The 25,116-nt window shown below is 37.1% G+C and overlaps 1 long non-coding RNA gene across 1 annotated transcript in view; it reads right to left on the reverse strand.

Moving 5' to 3' along the window:
* Positions 1-25,116, reverse strand: part of LOC108787860 — a 352,900-nt gene that overhangs the window by 152,332 nt on the left and 175,452 nt on the right. Inside the window, exon 2 of the long non-coding RNA XR_001941298.1 lies at positions 1,165-1,197. This is a non-coding gene — a long non-coding RNA (uncharacterized LOC108787860). The remainder of the gene's footprint in view (positions 1-1,164; positions 1,198-25,116) is intronic.

Consider the following 25,116-nt stretch of genomic DNA (forward strand, 5'->3'; position numbering starts at 1 on the left):
TTCCACTACAGTATATGTAAGGAGCACACACTTTTACTAAACTCTCTGCATACGCAGTCCTTTGTCTGGTATACTATGTTATACCAGAGGAAGGACTAGTTACAGTCCACAATTATTACTTGTTCACTTGAAAGAAAGAATACAGTTATATAATACAGTGAGTGAGTGCTTTTTTTACATACATATATGTGTGAAAGTTTCTTTCAGAGTCCTGGTGTGAGCAGTATACTGTCAGGAATCATGTGTGACACCAGTGCAAAGATGCAGACATTTTTGAAGCTGTGACATCATGTACAGCATAACAATTCACTATGTCCAGGGTACAGAGTTAAAAAAATTAGTGCACTTTACCTTTCACCCTTTTCCTCTCTCCTGTAGTCCTTTGAGAGCTAAACTGGGATTATCAACTGTTATGCCAGTTTTATATTTCCATCTCAATAAAGTTGTTTGTAGACACAGGACTTAGATTTCATACCCGTTTAGCTAGCTACATTAGTTGTTGGTAAGGGTCAAAAGGGAGTGCGCTTGTTTGAAGGAATGCCAGGGATACTTTCATGTATATACTGTATGACTGGAGAACACTGCACTTTGCTTTCTTCTCTTCCACTTGGCACAAATGTTTTGTACCTGCTTGCAGATACTGAAGGCATGTGCTGTGCACAAAATGTGATTTAATGTGATTGTAATTTAATGTCATAAGTGAATATTCCAGATATAAAGAACCACTTGAAGGTTTGTTTTTTTTATCACAAAGGTTTCATGTAGTTCTCCTGACAGTTTTCAACCCACATCTGGGGCCAAAAAGTATTGCAGTCATTCCAGGAACATAATAGGATTTTATTCCAAGCCTGTTCCTAAGTCAATGTTTATTAGGGATGTTGTTAGGTCTTTAGAATTTAGGTGGTATCACATAGAAAAAATAATTGTGGTTTGCCTCAGATTTTGAGACCAGTCATTTTTTGCTTTTCAACTAAAAACAGATTTTATTAATATGATATTAAAATTGTTATTTACAACTTTGCCACATAGAAATACAGCATTTTGTGTCAATGAACAAGGAAAGATTTGGCATTGTTGCCATTATAATAAAGTCAAGAAGTTAACTCTAAAAACAATGTACCAGCAAAACATCAAAAAAAGGGTCACTTATATGGGGTCACTTACGTATTGTTGGATTTTTCTCAACTGTTACAGGATCTATAATAAAACAAACATATTGCAATAAATGTAAACATCTGCGATCAGTTTAAGAGCCAATGCAGATCTTTTATCAATTTCCTATGACAACAGAAAGACAAAAAAGACATGAGATCATCCCAATGGACCAAACAAAAAGATCCAGTTGCCAAGTTACAATGCATATATTTTGCTTTAACTAGGACACCCCTCTGCTTAATATAGATTGAATGTTGCTTCTCTAGGCACTGCACTATAATATACTTTAATTATTTAAGTTGAATATATTTTTTTAAACTTTTTATATACTGTCTGAATACTTTAACGCTGCATTAAACAGCTGTATGAATCCAGCTATATAAAAATAATTTTCCCTGCTACTCCATCTCCTATACTGCTTTATAAATGAATATGCCAGTGTGAACTACAGTGAAACCTTAAGCAGGAGATAGAAAGTGCTTGTCCCTTGAAAGTGAACTCATTTTCAGCATAACAGGTTTTGGGAGTCCCCTGCTGAGGAGAACAGTGTTAGATAACCGTGATATTTGTTGATAGACGTCATGCCAGTCCAGCTGTCAGGAACACAGCTGTTGTGTTTCCTTCTGAGTGATCAGTACTGCCAGTGCCCTCCAGCTACTGTGATTTCTGATAAGGTCCATTGGAGAGTTGCGAAGGAACTGAACACTTGGCTTCTAATGATAAATGCAAAACAAAGATTTCAGGATGAAATTGCATTCTTATCATTGCCCCATGTTGTACAGTGGAGACGGCTGGATTGGTTCTAGTACACTGGATAAGAGGAAATCACAATGAAACTGTTCCTCCTGGTGACTATTAGCCTAGAATTTTCACTTTATTGGAGAAGTGCATGTCGTGCAGACATTCTCTTGCCTAATTTATCAGAGTACAGGAAAAAAAAGAGACTGAATAAGCATCATTCTTGTTGAAAAATATGTTTATTAAAAAATGCAGAGGATGCAAATTCTTTCTGCTCTGGTTCTGTGCACACTACAGCTGAAAATGTGATCATCAGGTTGATTACTGCCAAACAAAACATGAGGATGATTTAAATGCTTTCAAACATCTTCATTTTGGTGCTCAATGGTTTTAATATTGAACTGTGACTTGAATTGGAAATAATAAGTCTGAGATACATACAGTATTTTAATATTTTTTACAACTTCTATCACTGTTATTACCAAAAAGTGACAAAAGTGTAGCTCTACTTTTGCAGCCAATATATTTTATATATGGGTCTATTCACTAAGCTGCCGTAGGCAGCCGAGTGAATGACCGACCTGAAGTGAAGTGAGCTATTCGGCTATTCACTTCAGGCTGGTACAGCTGATTTCAGCCGTACATCGGCTGAAATCAGCCGTACATTGGCTTGCTTCACATGGCTTCGGGTCGGCCAAATACCCCCTAATTTGGGTGTTGGAACAACTGAGGGATGGTGCCACAATAAAAAGAAATATATGTTGTCAACACACCTTCTGCTTCAGAATTCCTCTTTATTGATGTTCATTCAGCATATCAAAAGAAATATCAATGTTTCTGAACCTCATAGGCTCAAAATGCAAAAAATCTTGCTATTTCTTTTAATATACTGAATAAATATCAATAAAGAGGAATTTTGAAGCGGAAGGTGTGCTGACAACATATCTTTCCTATATACACTGTACCTGTCACTTACAGCATGGTCAAACGGTTGTATTGAACACTATATGGCTATTTATTGCCATGTGCATGAGCTTTCAAGGCAAATTTTACAGATAAGCAAACCAATTAAATTATATTAAGATTAGGTTTTAATCTCTCACCCACATTTAGATTTTGGGAGAGCCACAGATACAAATGTTCATGGATATCAGGCCATTTTTAGATTATTGTCTATAGAATACCCACAGACACCACCAGCCTAGCCTTTTTGGAGTAGAAGTGGTTGGATATTTTGGAAAACCTCGTCCAATTGCTTTTGTTGTCTCCCAATAAGCTTGCACCAAATGTGTCTGCAAAACCTATCCTCCTACGTGCTACATAGGCTAAACATGAAATGTCACACCATACGGCCACCTCAGGATGGCTACATCATGCCCACACAACTGGCCATTCTATAACACAAAATCTATGGTGGCCTTTATATCAAAAGTAATGGTGATCTAGGGAGGATTTTTGGTTTGTGAAATTATTATTTTACAGTAGCAGACCAGTCTCTTACAATGCTAGTTTTATAATGATGACATATGAGTTGAATGGCTTAAAACAATGTAATCATTTTCTTTTTCATCAATTAATGAAAATGAAAACCCCAAAATATAAATGTCACACATTGCAGCTTATCAGTCGTTAGATGTGGTAGCTGAATTTATTTTGTATGCTTGTTTCCCTTTATTTTTACCTGGCAATCATGTGAACAACACTCTTCATGTCCATTTATGGTTATATTCACTTGACTGCATCTATGGGGGTAGCCATAGTTGTCATCCAGGCTGGAATTAGTAGTTTAGAAAGATAAGATTGTTTTTGCTATCTTTTCAGCTCACATGAAGTTACAAGGATACTGCATTTCCGAGTAGATCTACAGGTATTGTCTGTACTTGCTAAAAATGTTCTTAGCCTAAAAAATTAAAACTAATGTAACTAGGGCTGGATTTCCCACAAGGCCTCGGGGCAGCACGTGTGTAGAATTCCTATCTCCCAACGCCCGGCACATGCAGTTCCAGGCGTAGGGTGGGTAGTTGTTCTTTGCATTTAGCCCTGCCTTGGGCAAGCAGGGTTAATTGTACAGTGGGGAAGCCGCAGCTTGTTTTGTACAAGTGATCTCGGCGATGTCAGCCTTCATACAGGGGCGCGCATTGAGGAACCTGGCATTGGGGCAGCAGAGTGAGAAAATCCGGCCCTGGATGTAGCTATCACATCTAAGACCTGTTTGTTTTTGGACTAAGATTACCTTTAAGGACATAAGTGCAAATTGAGCAACTTGCCTTCCAACAAAGGCCAATTAAGCATTATGCTGGTTTTGCCCTCAAACATGAATGTTCCATAGTAATGCAAGCCATTTAATTGGTATTAAGGTTGTATACCTATACAGTAATTACCAATGAGGTGCCCATGGTAGGCTGGTGTCTTTCATTGTCATTGTAAAAAAAAAAAAATGGAAAAGAGCCCCATGGGATTGTCACGCATGTGTTTTTAAATCTAATCATATTCAAAAGAAGGTCTGTGGTGGGTGTTAAGTACATCACTCTCTGGGGATCTTTGCTGTTTCTTTCTGCTTTGGCTTTCAGGTTACAAGCCGCCTGCTAAGATGATATACCTCTGTTGCTGGGCAGATCTACAATCAGCTGAGCACAGGATTGGTGACAGATTTTTGGAGGGAAAACAGCTGGCCAGTGAGTGTAACCTCTCACTGCTATAGTCACTCCTGGGCTGTGTCAGCAGTTACCTCAAGACTGACAGCTGGACTCACCTCTGCATTATCTTCAGCCTTCCTTTTGAAATTTTTGACCTGCCCCCTGCCCACAACTCGCCTTTGCTCTACTTTCCCTTGTAGCGGTCAACCTTTATGGGGTAAAGTTACCCACTTTGTGGGTGGACAGTGGTTGGTAAACAGTAATTTGGTTGGTGTGAGATATTGCTGCTAGAGTCGTGGTGACTAACCATGGTGGTCTGTTAATGGTTAACAATGGTTCTGTGTAGTAATGAAGGTTAAAGTCTATTTCATGGTTTAAATTGATTAAAACCCAATCAAGGGGCCGCGGCCTATAGTTTTCTCACAACCTTTGTTGTTTTTTACTTTATTATTTAGGTATGATGGGTGTTAATGGGGGTGATAAAACAACATAGCGCTTGCTTAAAGGATCCTTTCCTTAATAGTCACTGGTCTCTTCCATTCAGCCACCAGCAGTACGAATGGGGGCAGCCCAAAGATAGCACTAGAACAATGGCACTTAAAAGAACTGCACCATTGGAGCTTCTTTACCTTTGATTGATGCAGGAGAGTTTACAATATTTATAGGAGTAGTGAGCTGAAATGTTTACATTTTCTGATACAATGATGAAGGAAAGTTACCAAGTAGTAGGGAGGAGTATTAGGCAAATAAAGTGTACAAGACCTGCCATTTCTATAGAGGTCTGCATTATCTGGTGTATGTCTGATCACTGGGATATTAGGGATGGTTTGAAGAAAGAGAAATTACACAGGGTGGGCTTTAAGGGAACACACAATTGCACATAATGTATATACATTTAATGCACAGAGATTTGGTGGCTCGACCTCAATTCATTTGTAGATTGTTTTATAATTTTTTAATTTTAAATTTATTTACTTTGTATTTATTGGTGGCATTATTCGCTGTTATGTAGTCAAATGTACAGTATGGAGATAGTGGGAGGAGTTAAGATAATTTACAGGGTTATTCACAAAAGGGTGAAGGGTTTGGAGAAGGCAGGAGAAGTGAACAATCTAGGACAACATAGCTGAACTAGAAAGTGAGCTGAATTTGAGATTTTTTCCAAATCAGCTATGTTGTCTTAGATTGTTCACTTCTCCTGCCTTCTCCAAACTCTTCACCCACTAGTGAATAACCCTGTAAGTGTTGTTTTATTGTTACACATAAAACCTGCTACTCATATAGAGAAATCAGATTTCACTCTGAAGTTAGGTTAGTATAAAAGGGATTCTGATTGGGTGGCTTACTTTTAACATGGAATGTAAAATTTTAAATGACCCATTTGGACCCATCCATTGCCCAATTTTCCAAGAGGGTATGTATGTAGTTAATTGAACTTATATATTAATGTAGATATTCATACATGTGCACTGATAATTACTATTTATTTATTATATTTATTAATAGAGTTATCGCAGCTTTGGATCTACAACGAAATTAGAGTTTTGCCTCCAATAAACCTCCTGAGGAACTTTAGCGAGCGAAACACGTCGAGAGCCGGAATAGTGCAATTATAAATGAAATTATGCTTGCCTTGTAAATGTGTATGGACAATCATGCACCAAATGCATGACCAATACTACAAAAAATATATAGTTATTATATACACCATGCAATTGCACTAAGTCCATGGAGGTATATGTAATTATTTATTATCCACTGTTTGTAACTTTTTAGACCAATTAAATGTTTTTAAGCATATTGAGATCATGTAAATAAAATTATTTATTATACTTTATGTATTTATGACCAGTCATCATGTCTCGTTTCCAAGCTAAGCCATGTTATCCCACATTCATCAGTGGACACTTTTAAAGCCCCATTATCGCTTTGTTTTTTCATGTATTGAATAACCCCAGGCAGATAATGATATTTCAGTCTGTTAACGTTAAACCAGTGTAAGAGAGATACTGATTGGTTTCTATGTGTTATTACACTTACAAATTAGCATTAAATTAAAATAACTTTGAATAAGACCTAAAGATATATCTGCTCTTTTTTCCACTAAAAAATGCAAAGCTTTCAGGTATAAAAACAAGTTAAAATAAATTTAATATCAGGACTCTGTGGAAACTCATTGGCCAGTGAGCATATTCCCAACTAGGTTTCCTGCTGCTTTTTATTTAAAAATACTGCCTGATGACACTTCTCATATTAGTGGTTCAAACTGTGATTTATGATAAATGTGGTTTTGTGACAAGATAAGACTTCACATATGTATGCCTAAATAATGAATAATGGGTTCCTTTCACTTGTGAATTACTCAGAGTCGGCATTATGCAGAGAGTGGAGATTGAACATCCAGGCATACATATACAGTGCTAAAACTGTGACAAGAAAAATGATTTAAAACAATGCTCATACTGTTACAGAGAAGAAAGGAAAAGCCCTGTTGCACAGCATGACATGAAAACAGTATTGTGTATGGGATATTATTATCAGCATGGTGGCATGGTTATCTGTTGTATGTGGATGCCCTTTAAAAGTGACAGTTGCCAATAACACTGTGTGGGAATGTTCAAGGATACCATAGCTCTAATAAGGGTTAGGGTATGTGTCAGACAAGACTCAACCAAGGCACAAGTTTTCAGAATATACTGCAGATCAAGATAAAAATCATTTTACCGCAAGTGACAGTAAGAGTTTCAAACAGGCCTGCACACTGACGAACAATATATTCATGGCATGACTCACAACTGAGCAGTAACATGGAAGTTCAATGTAGTAATTTAATTATTTACTGTTTACTAAAATTAGATTGAAACAAAAACAATGTCACAGCTGTATAAAATCCTCTTTTTAGACAGACAGATAGTAATTTTTTTCTTAAATGAAATTCAGGTAAATGAAACAAGCATGAAACAAGTAAAATAAAGTATTAACCCTTTCATTGCCAATCCCTCTGGAACGCTTTTAACCATCACCTGGCCACACCATTTTTGCAATTTTTCCTATTGTTTTGATACTCTACTGCTGCGTTGCTAGTGTTTGTAAAAGAACCCCCCAAACCATATATTTTCAGAAAGCACAGGCCCGGTAGAATAAAAAGATGGTGCTACTAATTTTGTAGGTCCTGCGATATTTTCGCAAATGTTTGTAAAATAAATATTAAACCGATAAAAATACACAATTCAATTGATAAAAGCACACTAAAATCAGTATCAGTGCACAAAAAATACATTTCTGACTAAATATAAACGATAAAACTGTATTGAGTTAATAAATAACAAATATTTGTATATTCTAAATTGTGCCTTTTTCCAAAACGGTAAAAAATGAAGTAACGCAAAACTGTAAATAAGCGACTTATGTTAAAAATCATTTGTGCGCTGTGCTGGTGTGTGTGTTGTGATACAATTATACAAGTGCACATTTAATCTCAACACAGTGTATCACAATGCATGGCAATGTGTCAACACTTGTGCATGTGCTGCCACAGTTAAATTAATGTTATTTAAAAAAAAAAATCAAGCACTGCAATGGTGCACACTGTTGCACATGTATGTCAACTGTGTGAGTGTGTGTGGGGGTTGTGTTTTATTTTTTATTATTTATTTATTTTTTATTTATTTTTATTTTGGCGGGGGGGGGGGAGGGGGGCTAAACAGACCCCTGACATTTCCCTTTTGAAATAGAAAAGGAAACTGAGGACACAGAGTCCTCTATCTCTTTTTATGCAGCCTCTGTTCTAAATGAATGGCAAGCACTCAATGAAGAGGTCTCCCATTCATTCAGAAACTGGTGGCATTAAAATATGTACTATCATCCAGTTATGAATGGGTGGAAGCCTCTATAGTGAGTGCTACTACCCATTCAAAAATTCAGAAATTCACGAATTAACAGGAAGTGATGTAAAGCACTTCCTGTTTATTCATAACTGGGGACACACAGTGCTATGTACACTTTAGAAATGCCACCAGCACACCAATGGATAATGTCCAAAATAAAATGCCTTTTATTAACGCATATTATCACATCAAAAATGCAACATTTTGGGGCCATGCATGGTCCCCTTTATCAGACTTAACATGACAATCAATACAAGAAACCAAGAACCATATATACTTTCAGTCAATTGAATCATATGTTCGTACAATCAACTATGATGTCTTACATGATAAGCATGCATTTAGACCATTCTTCAGTTTATCGACAAACGAACGTAGTTCTTTAAAAACCTTATGTAATGATAATTCCATCATTATCAAGTTTGCGGACAAGGGTGGTGGTATAGTCATTATGGATTATGTACAATACAGGAGGGGCATGCTTTTGTTATTAGCTGACACCTCTAGCTACGCACCATCTATGCATGATGACATGCGCAGCATATGAAGGGTGCTTGTTTCTTTAATAGATGTTGGGCTAGCGAATGGCTGGATTAGAAAAGAGACAGCTGACTTTTTGTCTAATGATCATGTCCTCACCCCAGTGAAATATGGGTTGCCTAAAATCCACAAAGGGGTAAATCCTCTAGTATTTCGTCCAATTGTATCAGGGACTAACTACATAACTCAACTCATGGCACAATTTGTTGGCTATTTCCTGCAACCTTTAGTACCGACTCTGCTGGCAATCATGAAAGATACAGAGGATTTTCTTAGGAGAATAAGGGTGGTTAACGTATTTAATTCTCAATGGAGACTGGCAACCATGGACATCTCATGCCTCTACACATGCATCCCCAATGACGCAGGTCTCAGGGCTGCTGAACATTATCTTTTACAGAGCGATACAGATGAGATTTCCACCATGCTTGTTTTACAATGTCTTGTATTTGTATTGGAAAACAATATGTTTACATTTGAAGTGAAAGCATACAGTGGTACTGCCTTCGTTTTCAAACCTTTTTGTGGGGTATTTGGAAGAATGCTTTGTGTATCAAATGCCCCTTTACAAAGAACATGTTAAATTGTGGTTACAATACATAGATGATATATTCATGATATGGGAGGGCAGTGTACATGCGTTTAAGGAATTTTTAACAGAGTTGGCTAACATTCTTCCAAATACCCCACAAAAAAATCATAAGATTTCAACATCAGTTTACACCAAACCCACCGACACAAATACGCTTTTGCATAACCCTAGTGCGGACCTGAGGCACCTTCTTGATAACCTCCCCTTTTTTATGCAGATCTGTTCAGATGAACAGGTTTGTGCACAACAGACTCAAATTATGTATCAGAAATTCATCAACAGAGGCTATCCAATGCATGTTGTTGATCGTGTGTTATTGAGAGTCATGGAGTGGCTCCAGGTGGGGAGGAAAAGATGACAGATGTCAGGGGCCGGCAGCAGCGGTTCCAGCGGTGGGAGGCCGCCTGGATTTTTGTTTTGGTTTTACTAATTGACATATATTAGTGTATTGTATTAATATGATGTTTTAGAAATTACAAATGGCCACATTGAGTACTCCATTATATTATTATTTCTGTAAAAAGAATTTAAGTAACTACAATCTCTCAGTACAAATGACCTCATCCTCAATGAAGATATATAGATATAACTTTCTCAAACTTTCTCAAGCAGCATATCGTCTTAAAGAGACACAAGTCTCCAGAATGTCTGGCAAGTTCTGTCAAGATAACTGGCCATATCTTAAATGTATGGTTTTATACGAAGCTAAATGTCAATAGGTAATTCCTAGTCCAACACTGCCCTCTTCAGGTAATTGTGTGTATAATTTTGGGTAATTGTGTATGTTTTTAAGAAAACGGAGACACTTCCTGATGTCATAATTAAGATACGGATTTTTTCTCCTTCCAGATTTTGGCTGATAAAAGTTGAGAGAAAGTTTGGGAGGGGGAGACACACACACACACACACACACACACACACAAAGGAGGGATCTGAAGCTAATTGATGGGCTACAAGAGGGAATTGAATTAGACCTGAACATCTCCTGTCCCTATACTGACACAAAGGGGTTGATATACTAACCTTATAAACACACCACAAACATGTATACACCTCTGTAGTGTGTTCCCTCCCAGCATGATCTATGGGTGGAATCTAAACACCTTTGTAGTGTGTACACACCCAGCAGGTGTGTTGTGCAAAGCCCTGCATGAATTACAAGGTGATGTTGTGTAAATTAGCTCTATGTTGTGTTGCTTGCGTTGATGAATGCAGGAATGTAAATGCATGAGCTAACCATTTTTGTCTAAACTGTGAAGCAGCATTATATATGCATCATGTGCATGATTTTTCCATATATGGCATTAGTGGAAATATGCTTTTAGAGACTTTTCGGTTGATAAATAAGTTTTGATGTGTGAAAATCACACGCACCTGGTGCGTGCGTGTGTTTAGGTTAGTAAATCACCCCCAAAGGGGTTGATTTACTAACCTTATAAACACACCACGAACATGTATACACCTCTGTAGTGTGTTCCCTCCCAGCATGATCTATGGGTGGAATCTAAACACCCTTGTAGTGTGTACACACCCAGCAGGTGTGTTAAGCAAAGCCCTGCATGAATTGCAAGGTGATGTTGTGTAAATTAGCTCTATGTTGTGTTGCTTGCGTTGATGAATGCAGGAATGTAAATGCATGAGCTAACCATTTTTGTCTAAACTGTGAAGCAGCATTATATATGCATCATGTGCATGATTTTTCCATATATGGCATTAGTGGAAATATGCTTTTAGAGACTTTTTGGTTGATAAATACGTTTTGCTGTGTGAAAATCACACGCACCTGGTGCGTGCGTGTGTTTAGGTTAGTAAATCACCCCCAAAGACTGACATCACTGAGATCAAGGAATCTCCAAATTCGTGGTAAAGTATAGCTCTCCATCTATTTGTTCTAGTCAAATATATCTGATTAAACCATTTAGTCTGACCATTCAGTTCTATAGTGTTAGCATCTGGATTAAATTGGAGTAATTTTGGCTGCAGTAAAAATTGTCTCTCTTTTAATTTTGGGGGGAGTCTCTTTAAAGTCTCTTTTTGAAGCTGATTTCAGCTTCTGGTCGATGGTTTAGTCTGTGATATATATATAATAAATTAGTTCATGCGCAGTAAGGACTTTGAGCTTTGAATGTCTGCTTGCTGGGAGAGGTCACGTGTTGAATCTGCACATTCTTTTGGTTTCATTGGTATTTCATTGGTATCAATAATAATATCCTGTGGTTTTATTTTTAAGTATTATCTTTGTTGATCAATCTCATTGCATATTTTAATTTTAATTATTTATTTTTATTATTTATTATCACCTATTCTATTTGCATTATTTTGCACAGATTTTTAGTTAATATACATAATTTTTCACATTGTTGCTTTTTATTTTGTTTTCAAATTAGCATAAAATAAATAAACAACTCAGGTTATCAGATTTGTGAAGATTAATAAGGAATCTCCTTAATTCCAGATCCCTGCCTGTTTTCATAACTTAAATACTGTTTTTTTTTTATCAGAGCAAACATTCTGATATGACTGAGCCAAATCCTTGTAGGTACATATTTTCCATATATACAATGTTCAATTTTCCCTCTATGGTCCCTTAAAAGAAGTACAATTGGAATGTTGGAATGAGACTGAAATGATAAAATGGACTCCATTTACCACTCAAGGATTTTTAAAAAGCTGTTTCTCATTTCTGACAGTTGTTCATATACTTTCCAATATATTTTGTAATACTCTGCATAAACATTGAATGAAATATTTATGGAGATACAAATGTAATTGCCATTTTGCCAAAGGCTTTATAGATAAAAAAATATTTCACTTCAATAGAAATATGAGAAACTATTAAAAATTAAATGAGGTTAAATATATGCTACAATTTGCAGATGCAAATGTTGTAAAATGATGCATTTTTTCCCGAACTGTGATATCTAGTATATTATTGACTTTTGTAAATGAAAGTGTATTCAGAGCATAGTACACAGACCTATAACTAAGAATTAAGGTTTCTTTTTTGTAAATTGTATAATAATGGTTTACCAGACCACCAGCCTCTATATTTTTTATTAGGCCACATTCAATTTTAAGGAGATGCACCCTTTTCCTCAAGACAGATATATTACCTTAGACACAAGTTATTCTGGTAGTTATGTACTGTAAAAATGTATCTGGTCAGCTAAAAGTGAGCTTGTGAACAGGCTATGAATATTCAATTATTTAACTATGGTCATTTAAGCAATTTAAAAATAAATTACATATTTATTGTCATTATAGTTATTTAAGTCAGTTCTCTCAGCAGTCCATTCTGCTATTGCCTAGCAAAGCACCAGCTCTGTTCTTACATTAGAGATTGGAAGGCTGGAATCACTGCTGGGAGATGGAAGCAGGGCGAACTGAGAAGCTGAGGGAATGCCTTGAATTTTGAAGATACATTTCTCCATGATATCTGCAGCTATATAGGTCATTGAGGGTTGCTTGCTTGATTTAAGACCACATGCAAACACCTAGCTATTATGGTATGATTGCTATCATAGCAATTTTTCTATGTATTAATATATTATATCTATCATTAATTCATAGTATGTCTACCTCTTCTATAGTGTTATAAGAAGTGACCCTAGCTCCCTTTTCATTGTCCCTAATGTTGATATCCATGGTGTATAGTGATATTTGTTTTTATTTTCTAACTGGATAGAGATGATAGGACTAGAGATATAGGAAGAACATGGCATGTCTTTTATCTAAAAAAATTTATATACTGTAATTAACAGTGTCCCCCCTACAGATACATACTTAAAGTGACACAACTCAGAAGTTAAATTTTAAAAATGCATTTAAGTACCTTAACTATTAACAAAAATGTTGCTTATTTGTGTATCACTCAGCTGTAAAAGCCTCAAATCATCTCTGAATTTATCCTAACACTGTCCTTCCTTCTGGAGGGTGGCTGCATTTGTTCTCTATGATCTCTGTGTGTTTTGTAAAGTAGCCACCACTTCAAACTAGCTCACATGATAGACTATAACTTCAATACAAATTAGTGAACTATACATGAGATTATAGTCCCTATCCCTTGGGTCCTCATTAAGTTTCAATTCTTAAGCTAGCTGAGAGTCACAAGGAAGGAGTAGGAGGGCCCCATGTAACCTAAAAAACACACATTGGGCACAGGTGCCAAAGATTGCATGTTTCGTACATGTTTTTAGCCCTCAAGAGAATAAATGTGCATTTATCAGTAGTAATTTAATACCAACATCATTTGCCACAAAGTTGCCCAATCAACTAGTTCAACCAGGTTGGATTTTAAGTTAGAGACTTCCAAGTTTGTTAGTACTTATCCACATGAACAACATATGATTCTCTGGCACAGTAAAGAGGGCTTTCTAAGGCCTACACACATTCTGTGCCTAGGGCCTACAAGTACCAAGATCTGGCATTACTTCTACCATTTATTGTATTATTCATTTTAAAATTACCTATACAGACAGTCCCTGGGTTACGGAAGTCCGACTTACGGACAATCCGTACTTACGAATGGGGTCCACAGTTCTCCTAAATGTACCGGCAGCCGCCAGGACATTTAGGAGAACTGTGGCTGCAGCGGCCTCTGTCCTTTCAGATCCCCGCTGCTCTCCGCACCTGTGGTGGCAGAGGCAACGGGGACACAGACCGATGCATACCGCCGATGCCCCACGTACCTCCGCTGATGTGCCGGCTTCCTCTTCAGCCGCTCCGTCGGCTTTCCCGGTCCGGACAATCCTCCGGTCTCCTGGTCGGCCACGGCTCCTCTGCCCCGCCCCCCTGCGTACTCTTCATTGCAGGCTGGGAGCCATAGCCAGCCTGCTATTGGCTATTGCAATTTAAAATATCCAATAGCAGGCTGGCTATGGCTCCTAGCATTAAAATAAAAAAAAATAATGAATAAATTAAAAAGACAAAAAAATGTAAAAAATTAAAGAAAAAGTTAAATAAATAAAAATTAAAAATGCAAAAAAATAATAAAAAAAGTTTATAAATTAAAATTTAAAAAAAATGTTTTTGCTGTGTCATTTTAAATAAAAACATGTTTTAATTATATTATAATCTTCTGAACAACAGGAACAGACAGCAAAAGAACTGTGACCCTTCTCTATGCTATCCAAAACTTTAAAAATTTACCTGTTCCGACTTACATACAAATTCAACTTAAGTACAAACCTAAATGGGGAAATTTATCAAAACTGGAGCAGGCAGAATCTGGAGCAGTTGCCCATGGAAACCAATCAGCTTCTGTCTTCAGTTTGCTCAGGTAAGATTTGAAAATGAGCAAGAGAAGCTGATTGGTCTGCTTCAGATTCTGTCGGCTCCAGTTTTGATTAATTCCCCCCAAAGTCCCTAACTTGTAAGTAACCCGGAGACTGCATGTATACTCACAAATTCACTTAAGCACATATCTTTAAGATACTTAAATGCCATGCTGTGGCACTAACAGCTATGGGTTTGTAACTTACCAAAACTTTACCCAGCATTTACACTGAAGTGTGCCATTTCCATTTTCCACAGGAAATCTCTTTTCCTTTGCTCTTTTGACTTCCTGTCCTGGAACAAAACCTCCTCCTGTGTGTTTCAATACTTTTAAATTGTACAGCTATTGTGAAACACAGCAAGATGCCTCTCTGAATGTTCATAAAGTTAGGAATTCAAAGGAAAATGACTTTCTTTCAAGTAGTGCATATAGCGCACGCAATTATCCTATGAATGCACAGTTTCTAAAAGGTGCTAAACATACTGCTTGCTGATGTTTTGATTTCAGCTGAAGTTCTTTTTTTATAATTCATTATCTAAAGCTGTGATGGTTTACGAGTAAAGAAAAAAGGAGAATCAACATCGAGAAATGCAGAGTCTGATCTGAAATAAATTATCTCCCCTGCTGGAGTCTCTTCTACGGAAAGGTTATCCTCAGTTCATGCATAGTTACACCTTAGGAATGGACACAAATAGAAAGTTTGGTCTTAAAAAAAGCTCATCTCACACTGTGCATATATAAAAACAGATTCTTGAAGTCTGGACTCCAAGTTTCCATCCCAGCAGGTATTAAAGTTTGAACAGTAGGAATAACTAGCTGATTCAACCTAAAAGTGAAAGGATTCTGTTTGTGTAGGGTGAAGGTGACATGTATATTGGGTGGCTAATGTGCTTTCATTTTGGTTTCAAAATATTACATTTCATGTCTGTTACTGTATTTAAGATAGATGAAATTAGCTACCTTCTGTCAATAAAACACCTATCTTTTGTAGGCTTAAAAAACAATTCCACCAAGAATGAATATTTATCTGAGAAACACTTGCCAAAATGTTAAATCAGAGGCTTCACATGTGCAGATAGAGCATAGTATTGCAAAATCTACATTTACATACAGTAGCATGTGTCTCTCTAATTAGTAGTTCTATGTTATTTTCAGCAAGGGCAATTGCACACAGATATCTGGGTGAAATAAAACTGTATACTCAAAAGCAAAATAGAGGTAGAGTGCAAACATTACTGGCAGATTATGCCTCCAATATAATTGATTATATTGTTTACATTTTTCTACAAACATTGAAGAAAAACAAGCTCAGCAGTAATTCTTGTAGTGGCTAATCAAACCGGAAACAATAGTAGCTCCGAACTGACGCATTTTGTCGTCTGACTTTTTCAAAGGGTTGCATGCTGAGCTTGTTTTTTTTTAATGTTTGTACGTACAATTTTAAATAAACTATTTTATTGAGTACTGCACTATTGGAGTCCTTATCTTGAGTTACATGAATTACTGAAAGGAGGAAGATAAAGAGACCACAAATAGATCTAGATAAGGATCCGACTGCTAGGTAAAAAAGGGTTACCTGTGGAGGACTGAACAGAAGTAGGGAGGTAAACAGCAGCTACCTAAACAGGATTCTCTGAAAAGGATAGACATATAATTTGTGGATTTTCCTTGATATAAGCATAATACCAGGAGATATATGGTGAGTGCATAGAGATCTGTTAAGGAGCACGGTCGCCCAATTACCTTTGGGAGTGCACTACTATAAAGAAGCAGCACAGTCTCATGTTGGGTGTTTTTCAGTTTTAAAGACTTTTTTTCAATTAAGATAATTGGATTCTTTTTGGGAATTTTTTTACAAATGTGGTATTGTACTTGATTTCACGTTCATGCACATATTTATATTGTGACTACATGGTTGGATGAATATAAGCCACAGTCTGAATACTAATGCCACTTACTTTACATTTGGAGTAATTGCATTCTGGTGGACAGCACTGATTTGTGAAATTGCACTTTATACATACCATATATAAAAGGAAGCGCGTGTCATTTATTGTTTTCATGTATCAATAACATTGTTTTGAGTAGAATAGTGTTTAGGCACAGCACAACACAATTCAATAAAGATTCTAAGTTTAAAAAAAAGTTAAAATTGAAATTTCAGCCGCCTCAATGTTAAAAACATTACATGTCCAATTAAAGTTTTTTTAACTTTTCATGCCTTAGGGGGCATTACTTATCTCTCATACTCATGATGTAAGTTCTGCACTCAGAACTACATTTCCTCCATTCTTTCTCTGTTGAAAGACATTGAAGATTTTGTTATCTTTCTACTCCATTAACCGTAAAGCTGACATGTATTGTCATGGTATCAGCTGTTTTTACACTGTGAAGCATGATCAAAAGTTTTGTCTTAATGTTTACTCTACCTGCTCTTTCACTATGTTACATCTGTGTTGCCAATTTCTAGTTAGGGAGTCACTGATGCATCCAGCCCTGAATGCATACACAGGGTGGGGAGGACACGTGCTAAGTCTTACTGTAATTTATTCACCCTTTGGTGGTGTATATAACCCCTTTATGTCACAGAATAGACTGTCATTAGGGGGAAGCAGGCTGAACTATGAAAGGGGACACAGAGGACATGGATATAAAAAAACAATATGAACTCTATCTGTTAAAAAACACTTTTGTCCGGAGTACGCGTTATGTTAAGATAATTTTCTAGCCTTCTCATGGCACTGGTGGTGCTCAAGAGACCAGGTTCTATCACAATTGAGCACCTTTAATAAAGAACCCCCTGGATACTGAAATTCAGGTAGGTATTAACATGACTAAGGAATCCACATGCTACCATATTACCATGGTGACACCAGCCAGCATGCTTGCTGTGCAGCATTGGTAGGCAAACCCCTTGTTTTTTTAACTTTACAAAAACTACTTAAAATGTAAGAGACATTTTACATTACAGTAGCTTTTCCCAGTCAGATGACAAATTAGATTAATTTACTGGATAGATTTTGAAATCTGAAATTCTGGGAGATCCAATGCATTGATCTGAGCTTCAATTTAAAATGTCACATTTGACTGGAGTGTACCTTTTTTGCAATTGGTGGCTTATAACTGAACATTTCTACTTGTATACATAATACATATCGAACGCAATGTAAATCACACTTATTTTCATTTACTTGTCCCCCTAATCAAAAATAACATTTCAATATGTGGTCTTTTGTGGACTGCAGGCAAGAACCCAAAAACAGGTTGAGTTGTCCTCCATAGATTATAGAGAGGGGCAACTATAACAAGTACAATATTAAGCTGAAGTTACACTATAAACAAGTGTTTTTTTTTTTTAAAAAAAGCCTTGGATCTCTACAAAGAGAGCAGAGATAAAGCTTGTCATTACTTCACAGTAAGTTATACATTTCTATCAAACAAATTGCAATGTTCCTTAATTCTCCTTTAATGAATAATATACAATTCCAAATAATGACTGTAATATTATCATTTGTTTCCTGCATTGCATTTCTATCAACCAAAATTGGAAGCAATCTATTTTTTTAAAGAAAAATGAAAGGAATAAAATACTAATAAGCATAAACCCCTTGTTAAAAAAGGAAAAATTCAATGTTATCACAACTGGTTCATATAACCATTCACTTTTTATCTTCTGAAGCAAGAAACAGTTATTAACATACAGCCATTTTAAAATTGTGCCTTTTGGCTACAATTCAAAATCCTCTACAATGCAGGGTGCCTTTTTGATCTTAGAGAACTTAACCAAGCAAACTTATGATGATGATGATAAAAAATAATAATAATAACAATAATAATAATAATAATTTATATGTATAATTCCAGGCAATGTCACTTTATAACAAAGTAAAAGCAAAAGAATAGTTGTGCTTAGGGTCATTATGTACAGTCATAGCATAATGACAATACAAAAACACATTTTTAAATAGATGATTTTGCAGTCTCTCTATAATGGTCCCGTGGCACACCCTGTAAATCACATCTGTCAATTGAAATATAGCTTATGGTGTGGCATTCTACAAGTTAAACATTAAATACCAATCTAAATGCCCCAAATATTCACCTAAATATATCTGTCACTACAGAGTGCGTGGGTCCTTCTTCCAGACTCCACATTGCTGCCTGGTGATGACACTTCCAGGGATGGGGGTCCTCAAAAGTCCTAAACTCCAGCAGCTGCATGATAACATCACAAAGAGGGGCAGGGGACCAGTTTACATTGGGTTAGGACTACAGTGCTGTATTACTGATCTCCACTAACAGACGACACACCATGGAAGAACGTGTTATGGCTCAACCATTTTAGTAAAAAAAAAAGACATTAGGGGAATTACAAAAAAAAAGTCCCAATAACGATTAATTGTTAAGGGGTGTAAGGGACATTGGTTACCCGTTTAACGAGTAGGTTGTTTATCCTGAGGAACTAAGCAACATATATACAGTATAAGGTCTAGCTGCCATGCATCAGACTTTTTAGTTGCAAATCCAAGTTTAGGTATACAAATTTGGTCATCGCTATTATTCGGAAAGTCCAAGCATAATGGTTCCAGTTTTTAGTGCAAGCTAGAAAGTTAACTACCTGACAATTTCATATATCTCTCAGGATCTCATAAAAGAAGCACCACTCCTCCATGGCTCAGGGAAGGAATGAGCTGGGTGCTTACTGCTGTGGAGTCCGGATTTTGCTGGAATAGTTTACTGAAACTGTAACGGGTCACGGCGTGGAAGTGTCACTCTGGCCTCTACCCCTGCAGGGACGGCCGTTCTGCGTTCCACAGTGGAACGCGGAAGCCGCTCGACTTCCTGATTGTGAGGCGAGCGGCCTGCGTTCCATGGTGGAACGCGGAAGTCGTTCGTTCCGGCCGGCGGCTCCTCCCGCTTCCTGGGGGTATTTAAAGGCTCAGCTGAGGCAACATGGCGTTCCACAATTGGGTTCAAAAGCGCCTGTTGTCTCCTGAGCCTAGGATCCATCTCCCCAGGATTGCCGGTACCGAATCACTCCTCATCCAGCCTTAGGAATCACTGCAACCACTACCAGAACCAAATCGCAAGTACTACTCCTGTTGGAGCCCTAAACCTTGACATTCTGAATTACAGCCTCTTAAAGTGGTATAGACTGTCTCAAGGATTACTATCATTTGTGTGTTGGGGTTCTTCCTGCATCAATACCTGTGTATAAGTGGCCACCGTTCCTTGTTGCCAATACTTATCCAAGTTTTCAGTTGATACTTTAAGACTTTAAGCTATGAATTAATAGCCTATCCCGCTCTCCTTTTATTTGATTATACGGCTGTGATGCAAGAATCTCAAACTCCCCGCTAAAGATTGTGAGCGACGCCTGAGATTTAAGCCTGATAAGCCGTCTCCTCATACGTCACCTAGTGCACACCTTCCGCAGTTGAGATCCAAGCAGTTGCAGTCACAGCAGGCGTGACAGAAACTTGTACCACATCACAACACCCTTGGGTGAGACGACAGTGATGTGGTACAAGTTTCAATAAACTATTCCAGCAAAATCTGTCTGCATAACCCAGTATGCAGACAGCTTTTTTATGTTTGTATGGTTTTTCAAAATCCTATATTGTAAAACAGAGAATGCATATAAAAAGAGATATAAATATTGTAGCATGCCATACGGTTTGATAAACTCAAGTAAAAAGCAAAGAGTTCTCTTAATTTTGTACATCAGCTATTAAAAGCAATAAAGTCTTGAGATTTGTGACTGCTCATGACACTGAAAGCTAATAAATGACTTTTGTTTGGTTCCCCCCACTAGGATAGTCTTCGCCAACTGGTCTGATTGCAGCCAGAGTTCCACACAAGCACTGGATTCACTTCTGTATCTAGAGCTGTTTATAAATAATATTACAGCAGCTGTTCTGAAAACCAATAATAATAAAATAAAATAAAAATATCTAATTTACAGTCCAGATGGCAAACAATTTCCTCCTACGGTTATTGCTAGTATCACAGCTAATAATACTCTTAGTTGTATGGACATTGAACATGACTGAGCTATGATATTGTAAAGCAATTCAAGTAGATTAAACAATTATATTGTAAAAAATCTCAAGGTCAGGTTATATGGGATCTACCAGTACAAAATGGCCTAATGTAAGTAGAATACCAGATACAAATGCTGCACTTTCTGTGTCTTCACACAGAAAATTTCTGTTATCTTTATTTAATAAAACATAATTTGAATCTCGTCTTCTACCTTTGTACCCGAGGCAAGCTGTATCTGATTTAAGCTTGAAGTTGACCTCGCTCTTGGCACATTCACCCACAACTCCAAGCCAGCAATACAATTTCAACCAGTTATAGTGTTCACTCAGTTTAATTACTGATGGTTTCTGTCTGTCTTCACTGGGAATGTGGACATAACTAAAGCACATTGAATTATGCATTTAAATGTGTCTACTTGCATATAGACATACATTGTTTAATGGCAATAAGAATACTAAAGGTGGGATTATTTGCTTAGAATATCACAATTACCCAAGCTACCAATTAAATGCAATATCTGGACATGGATGCATTTGTATTCTTTATTACATTTTTTATGATGGCAATTATGGCACACAAACATTTGACCAATGGAATAGCAAAGATCTGTTAAAGCCTATCTGAAGTCATTTTTTTTTAGTTTTGAATAGTGGTTAGGAGTTAGTACTTATGTGAGGCATTTATTACTGTCTATGAGGGGGATTCCCCCTCTCTATGTGTCCTTGTGACCACTGTCACTGGGATCAGAAGTGAGGGAAAGTCCTAAACTTTCATTTGTCACCAAAACAGAAACAGCAAAAATACTCCAGTGGGGGCATGAGTTCCAGTGACAACTGTCTTAGAGGGGATTCCCCTCTGTGAAGATACTTCATCTCACTTCCTATTGTGTCTACTCAATTCAATTCAATATGGAAAAACTGTTTTGGCTTCATACTTTAACTGGCTGTCAAATTATCATCAATCTGGAAATTGTCTCTTATTCAAGTGACAGTTTTTTTTTTAAATTTAAAGTGCTTGAATTACTTAAATAATCCTTATGGAACTGCATACATCTGGCAGTCTAAATCATATGTGCCTCGTCAAAGTGTCAAATATGGTTCCTGTATTTTGCTTGTCACTTCTAAAAGAGGGTTGGCTCTAGTTGATAAAAGTTGTTGAATTGCAGGCATGGGTTCCTGGGTTTAATTCCCCTGGGACACGATCTTCATGGTGTATGTATGTTATGCTGTTTTCCTCGGTTTCCTGTGTGTGCTCTAGTCTCCTCCCAGAGTAAAAGAACATTTGGATATGTTAATAATTTAACCCACTAAAGTAGTTAAGCCTCTTGATAACATATTTTGGAATTTAGACTTTAGGTTCCTTTTAGGGCAGGGAATACAATATTTCACCATTATCATACAATAAAATTAGACAACAATTTGGAGAAAGGTGGAGTTTGGTTGTTTTATCTCTCTTAGATATGATAGAATGGCTGCTGTAGGTGAGATGTTCCCTTCATGCATTTAGAAGTAATGCAGTACCATCAGTATTTTTCAGCAATGCTGAATATGGATCAGGCAGTGAAATGCATTGTGGGAGACAATTTCTGACTGTGAAGGCAGAAATGTTTATTTAATGCAAGATTCCCAACTAACAAAAACACCATGAATGGGAAAGTTTTATCTGGTTACTGTGTCCTTTTTTACTAAGAAAACATATATACATTTTTATGAAATTGAATTTAGTTCAGTTTTGCTAGCCAGTGCTGTGGGATTGTCAGGATGTATTCTTGCTGGCACGTTTCCATGTAACTACTCCATAAATCATATTTTGGTATGTAGGTCATTTACCAGTGAGAATAATGGATTTTAAAGGAAGACTAAAATCCAAACTCTGTTCCACCAGGGATCAGGATGATTAATAACATATGCTTTCAGAAATAATTTAAGAATTAGGAAAAAAATATGAAAAATGCATTTGTTTCAACAGATAAATGTCAGCTAAAAGACCATTATAAAGTTAACCATTTTCCAAACCTCTTTTATGGTTAAACAAATAAATTAATTATCACAGGAAAAATTTTGAGGCAGCATTTTTATTCGTTGCTGATAATTGTTGGAGAGGTGGATATCTACTTTAAGAAGTCAAAGCTTCAAAACTTATTCTGTCATAAAAATGTTTTGGTTTCTAGACTATTTGGAGTTGGTACCTGTAGGTGGAGAAGGAAGGAAGAAAAACTGTAAGGCTCCATTCACTATTTTTCATCTGAAAACCTATGCATGTTAATATGAGTTTTTAAGCAGGTTTACATGTAAAGTTTGTTTTGCCATGTTATAGATGCATTGCGGTGCTGTTTGGTGACTCTTTTGCTGCACATATATTTTTGCATTATTACCCTGAAGTATGCAATCCCTGAAGAAGTCACATGACGAAGCACGCCGGAGGGTGGGTACACCCTGGCGTCACAGACTAGGAAGTGTGGGGGATACTGTAGCAGATCAGTGCATATTAGTAAGCACAGCATGGCTGAACACTGGTAAGGGCTTGGTACGTTATTTTGCATTTAGTGCATTATAAGATTTTAGCAAGCCTAAATTCCATTTTTAGACAAATTGGGTCAGGGGTGGTGCTGGATGACATTTAAAGTCTTGATGTTGTAATTAAAAAAAGTAGTGGTTCTCAAAAATATGTATGTTGCACAGGTTGTGCCTAAACAAGGGTGCCACCTCCCTGCTAAGAGACCTTGGATAGAAGTGTAAATAGGGACTGGGTGCCAAATGAGATGAGTTCATAAGATGGTCAGATGTAAGTTAATCTTTTTTTTTACTAGACGTTAGCTTACAATACATTTTGGAACTTTTAGGGCTAACAGGGGAATCAAAATAAATAAACAATATACATTTATCAAGACAAGTACTATCTTGTCTTTTTCTACTCCTGCCTTTGAACCTTAGTACTCTCCCCAGTTATGAATGGACAGGAAGCCTCTGTACTGAGTGCTCTTCTCCATTCATAAACTGACTACATAGTGAGCTTACTATGTCCCCACTTATGAATGAACAGGAAGTGATATGAGCATATGATATGGAAGTGAACAGGAAGTGATATGATATGGGTGTTTGCTCAGTACAGGAAAGGAATGGTAAATATTACACATATTTACCAATGCTCCGTTTGGCATCCTGACCCACTCAGCCTGCACAGCTCTGCTCTCCATCCTGACAGCGGCTCTGCTCCCTTCTCAGCATCAAGACCATCACCGCTCTCTCCTCCGCCCCTCCCCCCACTGGCTGCAACGGTCCATGTCCTCTCCTGGAGAGGAAACAGATCGGAGCATGAAGTAGGCAGGGCAGAGTCGGAGAGAGCAGTGCAGAGCCCCAAAGGCTGCGGGCAGTGGCAGGTGGTGGCGGCAGGGGGGAGGATTTTTTATGAATAGCTGTCATCAGCAGCTTGTCTTTTCCAGTGGCCAAAATATCTGAGCTTCACTTTAGAAGTCATTCTTGGCTCCCAGTGGTTTGCCATACATGATCAATAACATTAATGGATTGCATTCTTTGAAGCATTTTCCATGCTTTTTAAAAATATCCTTAACTTCTCCAGAATTTCAACATTTCAAGCTTTGGTTGCTTGACACATGCTGTGATGTTATTAATAGTTTGAAAGCTGTTTTCCTTAGGGCTCAGAATGATATAATCCTGTGGTGACAGAACATTATATTGACATTCTTCAAGATGCATAGTTTACAGAATTGCTCATTGTTACCATTACATAAGGTAAAAGATCTCCATTGAGCTTACCGAATAAGTCAATGCAGAGTGCAATAATGATGTACAAAATGCAATTATGCATATCAAGTTTTTTTATGTTGTTTATCTCTCTAAAACAGTTGCAACAATAAGCAATAATTGCTGAGTGATTAGCATACGTTTGTTATTTGCCTTATTAAATTAACTTATATCTCTGTGCAGTGAGACAGGGGCAGATCATTTTCACCCCATAACACAAAGGGGTTTAATTACGAAAGAACCAAAGGATTTAGCCAAATGTTTAGCTAATCCTTTTGCTCGATTTAGGTGCAGAAACCCTTCGGTTCAGCCGAACCAAAGGGCTGCTGTACACGCTATTCTCGTAGCGCATACAGCAGCCGAAGGCAGCTGTACATAAAGCTGTACAGGGAGAATCCCCTGCAAGTTGTTAAATAGAATAATAAAAAACAGTCTTTAGGTCTGGTAGGAATTTTACTGTATAACTGGTAACAAATTGTTGAGT

Source organism: Nanorana parkeri, unplaced genomic scaffold (assembly GCF_000935625.1).
Source record: "Nanorana parkeri isolate BGI_ZX_2015 unplaced genomic scaffold, ASM93562v1 scaffold288, whole genome shotgun sequence".
NCBI lineage: Eukaryota > Metazoa > Chordata > Amphibia > Anura > Dicroglossidae > Nanorana > Nanorana parkeri.